The following is a 10,743-nucleotide window of genomic DNA, read 5'->3' as shown; positions in this document are numbered from 1 at the left end:
GAAGAAGAAGAAAAAGGAGAGAACATGAACAGCGGCATCTGTGCTTGGCTGTAGGAAAAAAAAAAATAGCATTTGGGGCTTTTTTTTTTTTTTTTTTTGGCAAGAGTTAAGTGTTTTTAAACCAACCTCCCCTCACAGATGAGCTTAAGAAGACAAAAGTTGTTTAATTCGGTTCCATTGCAGAGGCAGTAAAAGGATAAAGAGAGTGAGGCGCAATTTTTACTTTGTTCCAGTCATTTGGAAGAGAATTGACATCTGCAAACTAAAGGCAGAACCGCCCACACTTAGCCAGCCTTGCCACATCCAGCGCGTATAAATACATATATATATGCAGACGCTCATATTTTTTTTATTTATTTATGTTTTTTTTTTTACGAGCACACACACACACACCTACGGGCGATCGGGGTGTCACACATGTATGGCAAAAAAAAAATAAAAAATGGCTCGCACACATGCACCGAGAGACGAGGGCATGAGCAGTTTACAGTAGCCAGAATTTTTCTGTTTGTACTCATGAATAAATGCATGTTGATGAGAGAGGGGAGAGGAGGAGGGGAGGGAAAAGTTTTGCGACCTGCGTTACTACAGGAAGCGTGAGTGACACCGGTTTACAATAGTTTTATTTGATCCCTGGACTTTGGATTAGAGAGGTTTGATCGGAGGAAGAAGAAGATTTAAGTTGCCTTCGGGATAAAAGTCTGTCTGTCTGACTTCACACATAAATAATGTCACGGGGCCCTTCTAATGTACGAGGTCTTTGAAGACGCTTCCCTGCTAATTCCCTCTGATTGGGAAATGACCTTCATTGTTGGACGCAGCCAGATGACATCTCGCTGGCAGCTTTTCTGCAAAGAGATCCTCCAACTCCATCCATCCTCCCCCCCTCTTGCTTCCCCTCTTCTCTCCTCTCTCTCTCTCTCTTCATCTCCCTCCCATATTCTTGTTCTGTTTGTTTTGTTTGCACGACATCTTTCTCGAAAGAAAGAGTGCGGCTGTTTTAAGTAGGCGCTGGATTAGATAAATGGGATGTGACAGGTGTGACCGCTGCCTTCAAGACGCCTTGCCTTTCCCTTCTTGCTCCTCCGTCGTGGATCTCTCTGTCAACTCTCTCTCTCGTTTTCCTCTAATAACATCGCTTCCCTCTTTCTTTCTTGCTTTTTTTTAATTTTATTTTTTGGGATTTCTTTCTTTGACTTTTTTTTTTTTTTTTAAGAAACACGCTTCTTCTTCTTCCTTTTTCTGTCTCGTCGCATTTGCATGTCGGCGCCTGATGCAACTCGTAAATCACAAAAATCCTCTCGTTTTTTTTTTTTTTGAAGTCTTGAGATTTCCCTAATCTGGAGAAAGGGTGAGGGGAAGAAGAAAGGAAAGGAAAGGAGGAAGGAAGGAAGCGATAAAGGAGGAGGGGAGAGAAAAAAAAAAGCCACTTGGTCAGGTGGTGAGAGGAGAAGAGTGAAGCCTTTTAGAGGCTTTCAGATCACAAGACAACTTCTGTTCGCCGCAATGTTAACAGCCTCATCACCCCACATTGTATAGAGATATATTTATATATATGTGCAACTGTTCCAGCCTCATCATCGCTGTCACAATCTGTCCCTCTGGTACAATGCATGCGCAAGAATGCCAAGGAAAGAATTAGTGAATTATTGAGCGTGCTGACTTATTCAGAGAGAGAGAGAGCCGGTGAAGTGTCGAAAATGCCAAGTGATAATGGTCCGCTGTACCTCTCATATAGTGTTTGACCACCGACAATGAAAGCATCCTCAATATTGAGTATCTCAGCGGAAACACAGTGGGGGGAGGGAAGGAAAAGAAAAAAATTTGTCCGCTCAAATGGCTCATTTTGGAGTCGTCTGGTGCGGAGATGACTTCACGGTGGACTGTGATCTCGGTATTAAGTTCCACTTCCACCGGCGGCCTGCGAGTTAATGATTAGAGAGCCACCTCTGGCTTAATACGCCACAATGGCATTAATACGGCTGGAATGTCCCCGTGCGAACGCCCACGCGCAAGCAGATACAGTATGTGTGCCACTGTCCCAGGTGGCATGCCCCATACTGTAGTGAGATTAGCCAAAGATTAACCCTGTGGACCATTGACCCTCCCGTCTGCAGAGGAGCTGAGCCGCTCGGCCGGCCGGGCCCGATTGTGTCTGTAATTGAACGGCGCGCACCTGAGTTCACGCCGGTTAACGCGCTGGCATGTGTGCGGCCAGGTCGTGTTCTCGAAAAAGCCGCCGGCGTTCCTCCCCGTCTCACTGTCACTGTTAATTGGGCTGAGCCAGCGTTAGGTCTCGTAATGCCGGCTGAAGAAACAAACACAGGTTTTATTTGTACACGGATTAAGACGCTAAAAGTTACTTACCGCTCAGCTGCCGGCCGCTTCCAACTTGGGTTACTCGTCGGAAAAAGGAGAACAATAAATTAAACAAACGCAGCGCTAAGCGGGATTGTTGTCTGCAAAAAGTGACCCGAACAAACTCAAAGGTGTTAAAGGCTGTAAACTTTAGACACAGCGGGATGATTATTCCCCACGACAGCTTGGCAGAGGAGCCCCACTTTAAAGCTGTATACATTATATTTTGTTGCCGTCATGCTCTAGTCTTTTTTTAGTCCTTTTATAAGTTTATGGAAATGATTTGACATAGCTCCAGAGCTTTGTTTTTTCAAAAGGAGTGCATTTTTTTTGTGTGTGTATATGTGTGTTTGTGTTGCGAGTTGCATCCTCAGCATTAATTGTCATGAATCTCGAGACAAAAAAGTAGAAAGGCTGAAAAACTTGGGCTCGGGATTTGGTGCGGCGGCGTTGGACGTCCCTCAAAGCGAGCCATCGAAAGGGCTTTGTAATGAAGAGTTAACGTTGACACTTAAGAGTGTTGCGGAGTCTTTTTTTTGCCGCTGTTTCATGTGCCGCTTCTGTCAAGTACCTCCAAGTCAGTCAAATGCAGATTCCAGAGGACGCGAGAAGGAAAGAAGAAGAAGAAGAAGAAGAAGTATGCCCTGACTTGAGATAACTGGCCGGGGATGAAAGTTGCTGCATCGGGCTATAAGAAGGGGAGATGGAGAGAATAAAGGGAGAAAAGAGTAGCAAAGAAGCTCGGAGATAATGAGCCAGCTCCTCCCAGATCTTCGCGTTTCTTCTTCTTCCGCACTGAGATAATTTCTGAAACTTAATAATTTCCTCTTGTTTCCAGGAGCACGACGGCACCAAGGGGAGCTCGCTGAGTCCTTACCCCCAGCACAATGCTACCTCACCGGGCAAAGAGGAGGGCGGAGGCGGCGGGCGGCCCTGCAGCGACGGGGGCTCGGCCGCCGGCACCCTGGGAACCCCGGAGAGACGCAAGGGCAGCCTGGCCGACGTGGTGGACACACTGAAGCAGCGCAAGATGGAGGAGCTGATCAAAAACGAGCCAGAAGGTCAGTGAGGAGGCCAGATGTGCGAGTCCGTCTCTCTGGCTCGGCGCCACGCTCTTCTTTTTATTGCGCTCCTCTTCTTTTCTGTCGTTCTTTCTGTCTTGTTTCCTCTACGGCTCTCTCACGCTTTCCCTCTGTTATGAACCCACACACATTCAGATGAGAGGCGAGCCTTTGTTTTTTCCAGCACGCAGACAGACAGCATCAGCTGCTCGGGCCTATTGTCCACCATGCTTTGCATATTTATCACAACCTGACAAATGAGATGTGTGCGCAAGTGTTCGTGTGTGTGTGCAGCGGGTGTGTGAAAAGCCTGCGAACATACTTGGGTGTATTAACAACTCTCCAAATGTTTCCCCCAGCTTTAATTTCAAGAAAACGCTCACATTAAAGGCGCCTTTCAGCCCAATAAGAAGTGCAACCTCTCCCCGAGCCCCCTGATAAAGATTTCACACACTGTCGAGGAAGCCAAGCCGGAGTCTTGCCCAGGGGCCTACATAGCTTAGCTCGATTAGCCCCCACATTTCATTCTCAGATTTAGCCTGGGGCTAGCAGTTGGAGTCAAGAAAAGAGATAAAATTAGCCCTTGGCCAATGCTAATTTCCACTGGGCATATAAATGGGGGCTTAAGTCACTATGAAATGCATGTAATAGTGATAATGTGATACGGATATCGCTAGCAGGTGTCCATCTCCTTTTGGAAGATGGGATAATATAAATAACGTGGTGCTTTATTGGTGGGGGATTCTTTTGCGTTGGAAGTCGGTGACAGCTTGAAAACAGGTTCCTCTCTGGTGCTTAACCCTCTGAACCCTGAGCACTTTCTGGGCGTTTTTTTTTTACTTTGGGGGCGTTTTTCCACTGCAATAATAAAGTCCTGCACCTCTACGGTACTTGCACAACCATTGAGAGAACTCAGTAGCAAGTTTATAATGTCATAAAGCACTAAAAAGGTTGAATTTCTTTGATTATTTATTGTACAAAACTACACACAAGTGTTACCAATACAGGAGAAGAATGGCGGCATACAATCTCCAAAAAGTCCCTGAATTTTTGTCACGTCACTGTTGCTTGCAGCTGAGTCATGAATGGCTTCACAGATGCACCAAGGAGAGCAAAATTTTTAGCTTTTTACAGAATCTGTTTAGTGCAAACGCTTTATTTTTTGGCAATTTCTCAATCGAAACATGTAGAATAAAATCACAAGTTAGAATAGAATAGAATGCCTTTAATGTCATTATACACATGTACAATGAGATTAAGAGTTTAAGCTGAGTTGATTTTCACAACAAAACCGAAAGCCAACAGAAAGTCCTGAAGATTCTTTCTGTTTTTTTTTATAGTTTTTTATTAGTTCCTGTCTCTGAATGCGTCTCTTTCTAACCCGATGGTGTGTTTTCAGGGTTCAGAGGGTGAAGCAATGCATCTTAGAGTTCTTTAGAGATCCAGAAAACACCTGAAACATAATAAAAAACTGCTTTTTTTCGGGGAGGTGGTGCATTTATTCCCTTACTCTGCACCAGTCGCCCACACCTGCCTGCCAACCCTCCTGAGATAACTCCAGGTGGGACCCAACTCGGGTCAAGCCTCACTTCCTCACAACCAAGTGGTCCTCGCCAAGACCTGTAAAGCAGAAAACAACCATCGGATCAGATCTTTCTTTTCTTTTCTTTTTTTTTTCTCTCCTTCCAAATCCGCCGCTGCAGAGTTTTTGTATTCAAACATCCCCCAGAAAGGCGCAGAACTCGAGGCCGAGTGACACCCTGCCCGAAGAGGTGAAAGAACAGCACAGCCAGCGCGTTGTGTATTTGCCTTTAAGTGTAGGTGCGTTTTATGTGTTTGCGTTCCCCCCCTCCGGCACATCAACAGGCTTTCATTTCAAGCTGCGATGTGCTAACCTTATTTTCCAGGCTTTTCTGTAAGGCTTTTTTTTTCAAAGCAGCCGAGACTGCTGGTCAGCTCTCGCCGTCTGGTTGTTTTTATTCCAGTCGATAGAGGAGGCCTGTTGTGGCACATTTTACAAAAAAGGAAAAAAAAAAACTGGACTGTTTGTCGAGCCGAGCTGTAATTGAGGTGTGTTTTGGGTTGTTCGCTGCTTCGCTGGACCTCATGAACCGGCTGCACAGGAAAAAAAAAACAACAATAATGGATCTTTATGAGTCAGCCAGCACTGAGAGAGAGAGAGAGAGAGAGATGGGGGAGGAAGAGGGAGGGAAAGACAGGAGGTAAAAAGGGGAAGGAAAAGTGAAGGAGAGAAAGAGCAGTGTCTTCACAGACCCCATTAGCACAGTGCCACAGTGGTGCAGCATCCAAACCAACCCGGAGCATTATCTGCCCTTACGCTTAAATGAAACGCGCTAACAAAAGGCCTGAGCGCCTCCAGACCCGAAAAAAAAAGCCAAGCAAGAGAGAGAGAGAGAAAAGAAAAGAGGAAGAAAAGGGAAGATGAAGAGAGGCAGAGGGAAATGGAGAGTGGTGGGGAAGGGGAGGGCACGACGAGGGGGCAGTATTGAACGCGAGATAGAAATCCCTTTTTTCTGTGCCCGGCTAAGCTATTGTTTGGCTGTGTGGCTCACAAAGGCCATTAGCAGCAAACAGCAGGTTGGGATGAAAATTTAATGAAGGCTTTAATCATTATGAAAGGCCTGGAATATTACTGCTCCCTCTCTCTCTCTCTCTCTCTCTTTTACACTCGGGCTTGGATCAATGATACTCGCGCTCAAAGTGTAGGAACATTAACACCGGGAGGGATGCGAACAAGGGGCGCCAAAGACACGAAATGGGTCAGAAAACGATAAACATCTCGGAAAATAAAAAAAAAAAAATTATCGAAAAGGCAGGGCCCCGAGCGAAGACGTCTCGTAGGCACATAGCGCCGAGGAACTTTTCTGTGGCTAGCGTTGCTCTACTTAGGCGTCAGATGAATGGAGAGCGGCGGATACTGGGTCAACGTGTGTGCGGTTAAAGCCTCTGGGAGCATGTATGCTTGTGTATTTGCATATGCATTTGTGGTTGAATGTAGTGGGGACACGCATGTAAGAGTGTGTGTGTTTGTAGCCCCTTAATAAATGACTCGCCCGTGCTGTCCCCCATGGCCTGGCCGCTCTCCTTGCTCCCTCCATTCATCTCCTGTCCTTACTCCACCGGCCACCTGCTACCCGGCACATATACGTTGCACGCCTGTGTGTTGTTTTTTTTTTTTTAAATAAATTCTTCAGGAGAGGAGGATGCATGCTTGTCTGGCCGGTTCGTGCTGGAGTGCGTCGCATGTGTCATTACGTGGACTAATGAGAGCAGAGTGCAGAGCGTCGCGGGAGGCGAAGGGGTCGAGAGGAGAGCCGGCGCTGAACCCCCCTCCGCCCCGAGAGGGTTGTCGTATACACACCGCTGTGCAGTACGAAAACACACGCTCACACCTGGACCGGCCATTTAAACCCACGCGACCTCGGCGCCACGGAGCAGGGCCCAGTGATAATCTATTCTGTGGGTGACACCTGAGAGATGCCTCCTCCATAGGTCGATGGATAAACGGACGTATAGCTAGATGGATAGATAGATGGATTTTTATGCGCAAGCCAAAAAGAGAAGAAAAATTAGGGGAATTAAGAGGAGGAGAAACATCACTAAATGGGGCACAGATGTTCGTGGCGGCCCCTGGAGTGGTGCCTCCACTGCCCTGGACTTTCACCAGACACTCAGCCTCATTCCTCCTCTTCTCTTCCTCCTCTTCTCGTCTCTCTTCTCTTCTCTCCTCGTCTCGCTACATGGCAGCTTCGACTGTAAGTGGCTCACGCATTAAGTGCCAGCTGAGCTCCATCTCTGGACCCGTCTGTTGACCCTCTGCTACCCAGCCACAGCTACCCGTCGCTGGGGCGCTCCGCCGCCTCTGGGACTTTTTATGTTTTCTTTCTTTTTAGTTATAGCCTCAGCTGGAACCGGGAATAAACAAAGGTTTCTCGGCAGCAACTCTGTGTGTGTGTTGGAGGGAAGCTACTGTACGGATTTTTAATTGTTTTTAGCTGAAGAAACCTTTAGGGGTTGTACCGTTAACCCTCTACATTCCAGTTTATGGACGTTTTTTGCGTTACATTCTGACTCATGCACCTCGATGGAAACAGCACATCCAAGACTAGAAGGAGAGAGAACTTCTCCTGAGCAGCATGACACAGATTTAGTGCAACGAATCTTAAAAACAGACTTCAAAAGTTGAATTTTCTTGATTTATTTATCTATCTTAGAAAAACAGGTGCTACCAATACTGGAAAAAAGTGGTGTCTGTACATGCTATAGGTATTTTACTTACATTTTTAATTCGATTCAATACTTGTCTCCTCTCTGCAGCCTGCAGTTCAATGTAGTTCAATCAAAAAGTTCCCACATTTTCGTCACCTGACTGTCGGTCACAGCTCAGTCACTAATGGCTTCAAAGTTGGGCCATGAAGTGAAGAATTTTTAATTTTTTACAAACCTTGGTTGAAGTAAATGGGTGATTTATGGCCAATTTTAACACGATATATGTACAAAAATGAAGTAATTTTGATAAAATATCACAATTCTAAGCTTATTTGTGCTAAATTTTCCTGAAGATGCTGCATGTGGCGCGTGATTGGTTCAAGGACGATTTACGAGTTGAGAAAACAGAGAATTTTTCTGCTTTTCTGTCTCCGATAAATGGTTTTTTAAAAATAGCAAGCTTTTCAACCTTGTCGACACATTTCTGAGGGTCAGAGGTTCAATAAAAACCTTTCTTTACACCGAAACAAGAAGCTGGAAATTCTCAAGAAAATGCAAAAAATTACAGCCGCTGCTATAAATGACAGCAATAACTCTGCGCTGAGCTCCATCGTCGCTTCTGTCTCCCGGCGGTCATGTTGTCAGGGTCAGCAAATCCCAATATTCTCGTTGTTTCCCGGAGCCCCGGGGTCAAACCCTTGCCATCGTACTTTATCGCCTTGATTCGGGAGCACGTGCGGAGAAACAAGAGACACGCTCGCGCACACACACACAAACCTCGCTGGCGTGCAGGTTTACAGCTGCGCCGGCAACCTCGAGGTCAACCAAAATGGTGTTTTACGGCTGAGCGTGCACGCTGCTCTCCGACGCCGCTCCGAGGCAATGGTCTCCATACTGAAAACGCCAACTCAGTGACAGATGTCACACAACAACACACTGCGGCGGACACATGTACACACACACACAGCACTTCATCTATTTTCAAGGAGGGGAACCCAGGGCTTGCTTTTAGAGAGCACTGAGGCATTTTATAGGACAGCACTTAGGCGAGGCCATTGTGCCACACAAGCACACAGTGGCCGGAGCTCCCTCACGCCTCCGTACACTCCAATGGGTGACAATGGGAAGGGCGGATACATTCTGCCAAGAAGAAGGAGAGAGAGAATGAAAAGGGAGGAAAAAAAAAAGAAAAAGGAGCCGGAGAAGTGGAGGGATCGAGGCAGTCTCTCGTTCATCCGTCCATCAGCTCCCCTCCCTCCTCCACCTCCTCCTCCTCCTCTTCACTTTGCTTAATCCTTCTTCTTCTCTGCTATCTGGGGGGTTATGTCAAACACACACACACATGCTATAAACATCAACAATGGCATATAAAAACCCTTGCAAGTCATCACATGGACCTCCGATTTTTAAGCACAGATCCCTGAGGGGGGGAACTTGCACATAAGTGTATCCACACACAGCAGCAGCAGCAGCAGCAGCAGGTTCACAGCCTTAGCGTGGGAGCGGGCGAACGTCTTTATGTGATTTCCACCCTTTGTTGGTAATTAGTTAGTTGTATAAATTAACATGAAGTGCAGCAGGACTCTCACAGCCATTGTTTGTCGCGATTATTCTTCTCGCACTGGGGAGAAAAGAAAAAAAAAAGGAAGGCGAGTGAAATGAAACAGAGGGGGAGGCTGAAAGAGAGAATTGTTTCTTGCTTTTTTTTTTTTTTTCAATTCACTAAAAGCAAGAGAGAGAGAGTGACAGGGAGAGAGAGAGAAGCAAGAAAAAAAGCAAGATTTTTGTCCTCCTGCTCGCCAATTAAAGCGCTCTAAATACCCGGTCAACATACGCTAAAGAGAAGTTGACATCACGCTTATGAGACTTACTCTGCCTTGAACCCTTTCGCTAAGGAGATTTGAACTCCATGTGTTGTTTTTTTTGTGCGCCGCCACGTATTTCCGTGACCTGCTAGAGAAAAAGAGAGAAGAAGAAGAAGAAGAAGAAGCCCGCAGCGGTGAAAAATCAAACATTTCTTTGCTTAGAAGGATCACAATATTGAAAGAAAGATCCTTCCTCGCTTTAGATGAAACTCACTTTAAAGCGGGCGAAAGATGCTCCGCGTTTCCACCGATTCCTTCTTTTTTTTTCCATTTATCACTATCCGGGCGTCATTGTGTCAGTTAACTTCGCAGGGTTTGTTGGGGGATCATCGTGGACATGGCTCACAATTCAAATCGAGTCAATTCGGGTCCCTTTTTTTTTTTTTTTTTTCCCGTCTTTTGTGGCATGAGAAACAGGCAAAACGTCATGGGGCGAACCTGAGGCCTATTGTGGGGCCGGCCATTGTTGGCTTGATGAAAGGCGCATTCAAGTCACTTTTTTTCTTATTGAATTGTTTCGCAGTCCCGCTTTTCAACGTTTGCATTCTCTCTCCGAGCCTTGCACGAGACAATCAGTGGGGATGAAACTCCCCTTTTCTTACCATTCTTCCCAGTCCAGATGAGCGATATTAAGGAGATGAATGGTATGCATGCATGTGTGTGTGTTTTTTTTTTTTTTGGGATTGTATATGGGGGGCAGGGGAGGAGGTTGGGGTGGAAGAGAGGAAAGCAGTGCCCCAGCTTTTGTCCAATACATGAGCATAAAGGGGCTTAGACAGAGGAGAGAGGATCCTGTGGTTTTTCTGAAGGTGTGTGTGTGTCTGTGTGTGTTATTGGCCCCCCGGCGGGGCATTAAGTTAAGGACAAAAGGCTGGAGGTTCATGAATCAGCCGGAGCTTCCATAGCTTAGCCGCTGTGACACAGTTTTACAGTACAGTGTGTGCTGTGGATACCTGGTGGAGGGTTTTCTTATAGATATATATACATATATATGTTCCTGTGCATTCAGGATGTAGTCCACTGCTATATGAATATGTGTGGAGCTGCATAAAGGCCTCCCAGATATTAGACAGGCCCCAATGTTCCGGCTGCCCATTCACTCCCATTCAGCATCACGTCCCATGACCAAATCAGTGGAATCCATGATTTATCTATTCAGCTTTCTCATAAACTCTCTTCATTTGCACACTTGTTTTTTTTCTCCATCCTTTTCTCTTTATTTTATTTTT

The sequence above is a fragment of the Stegastes partitus genome, unplaced genomic scaffold (assembly GCF_000690725.1).
Source record: "Stegastes partitus isolate 25-593 unplaced genomic scaffold, Stegastes_partitus-1.0.2 Scaffold2001, whole genome shotgun sequence".
Lineage (NCBI taxonomy): Eukaryota > Metazoa > Chordata > Actinopteri > Pomacentridae > Stegastes > Stegastes partitus.
This window is presented reverse-complemented; position numbering follows the sequence as displayed.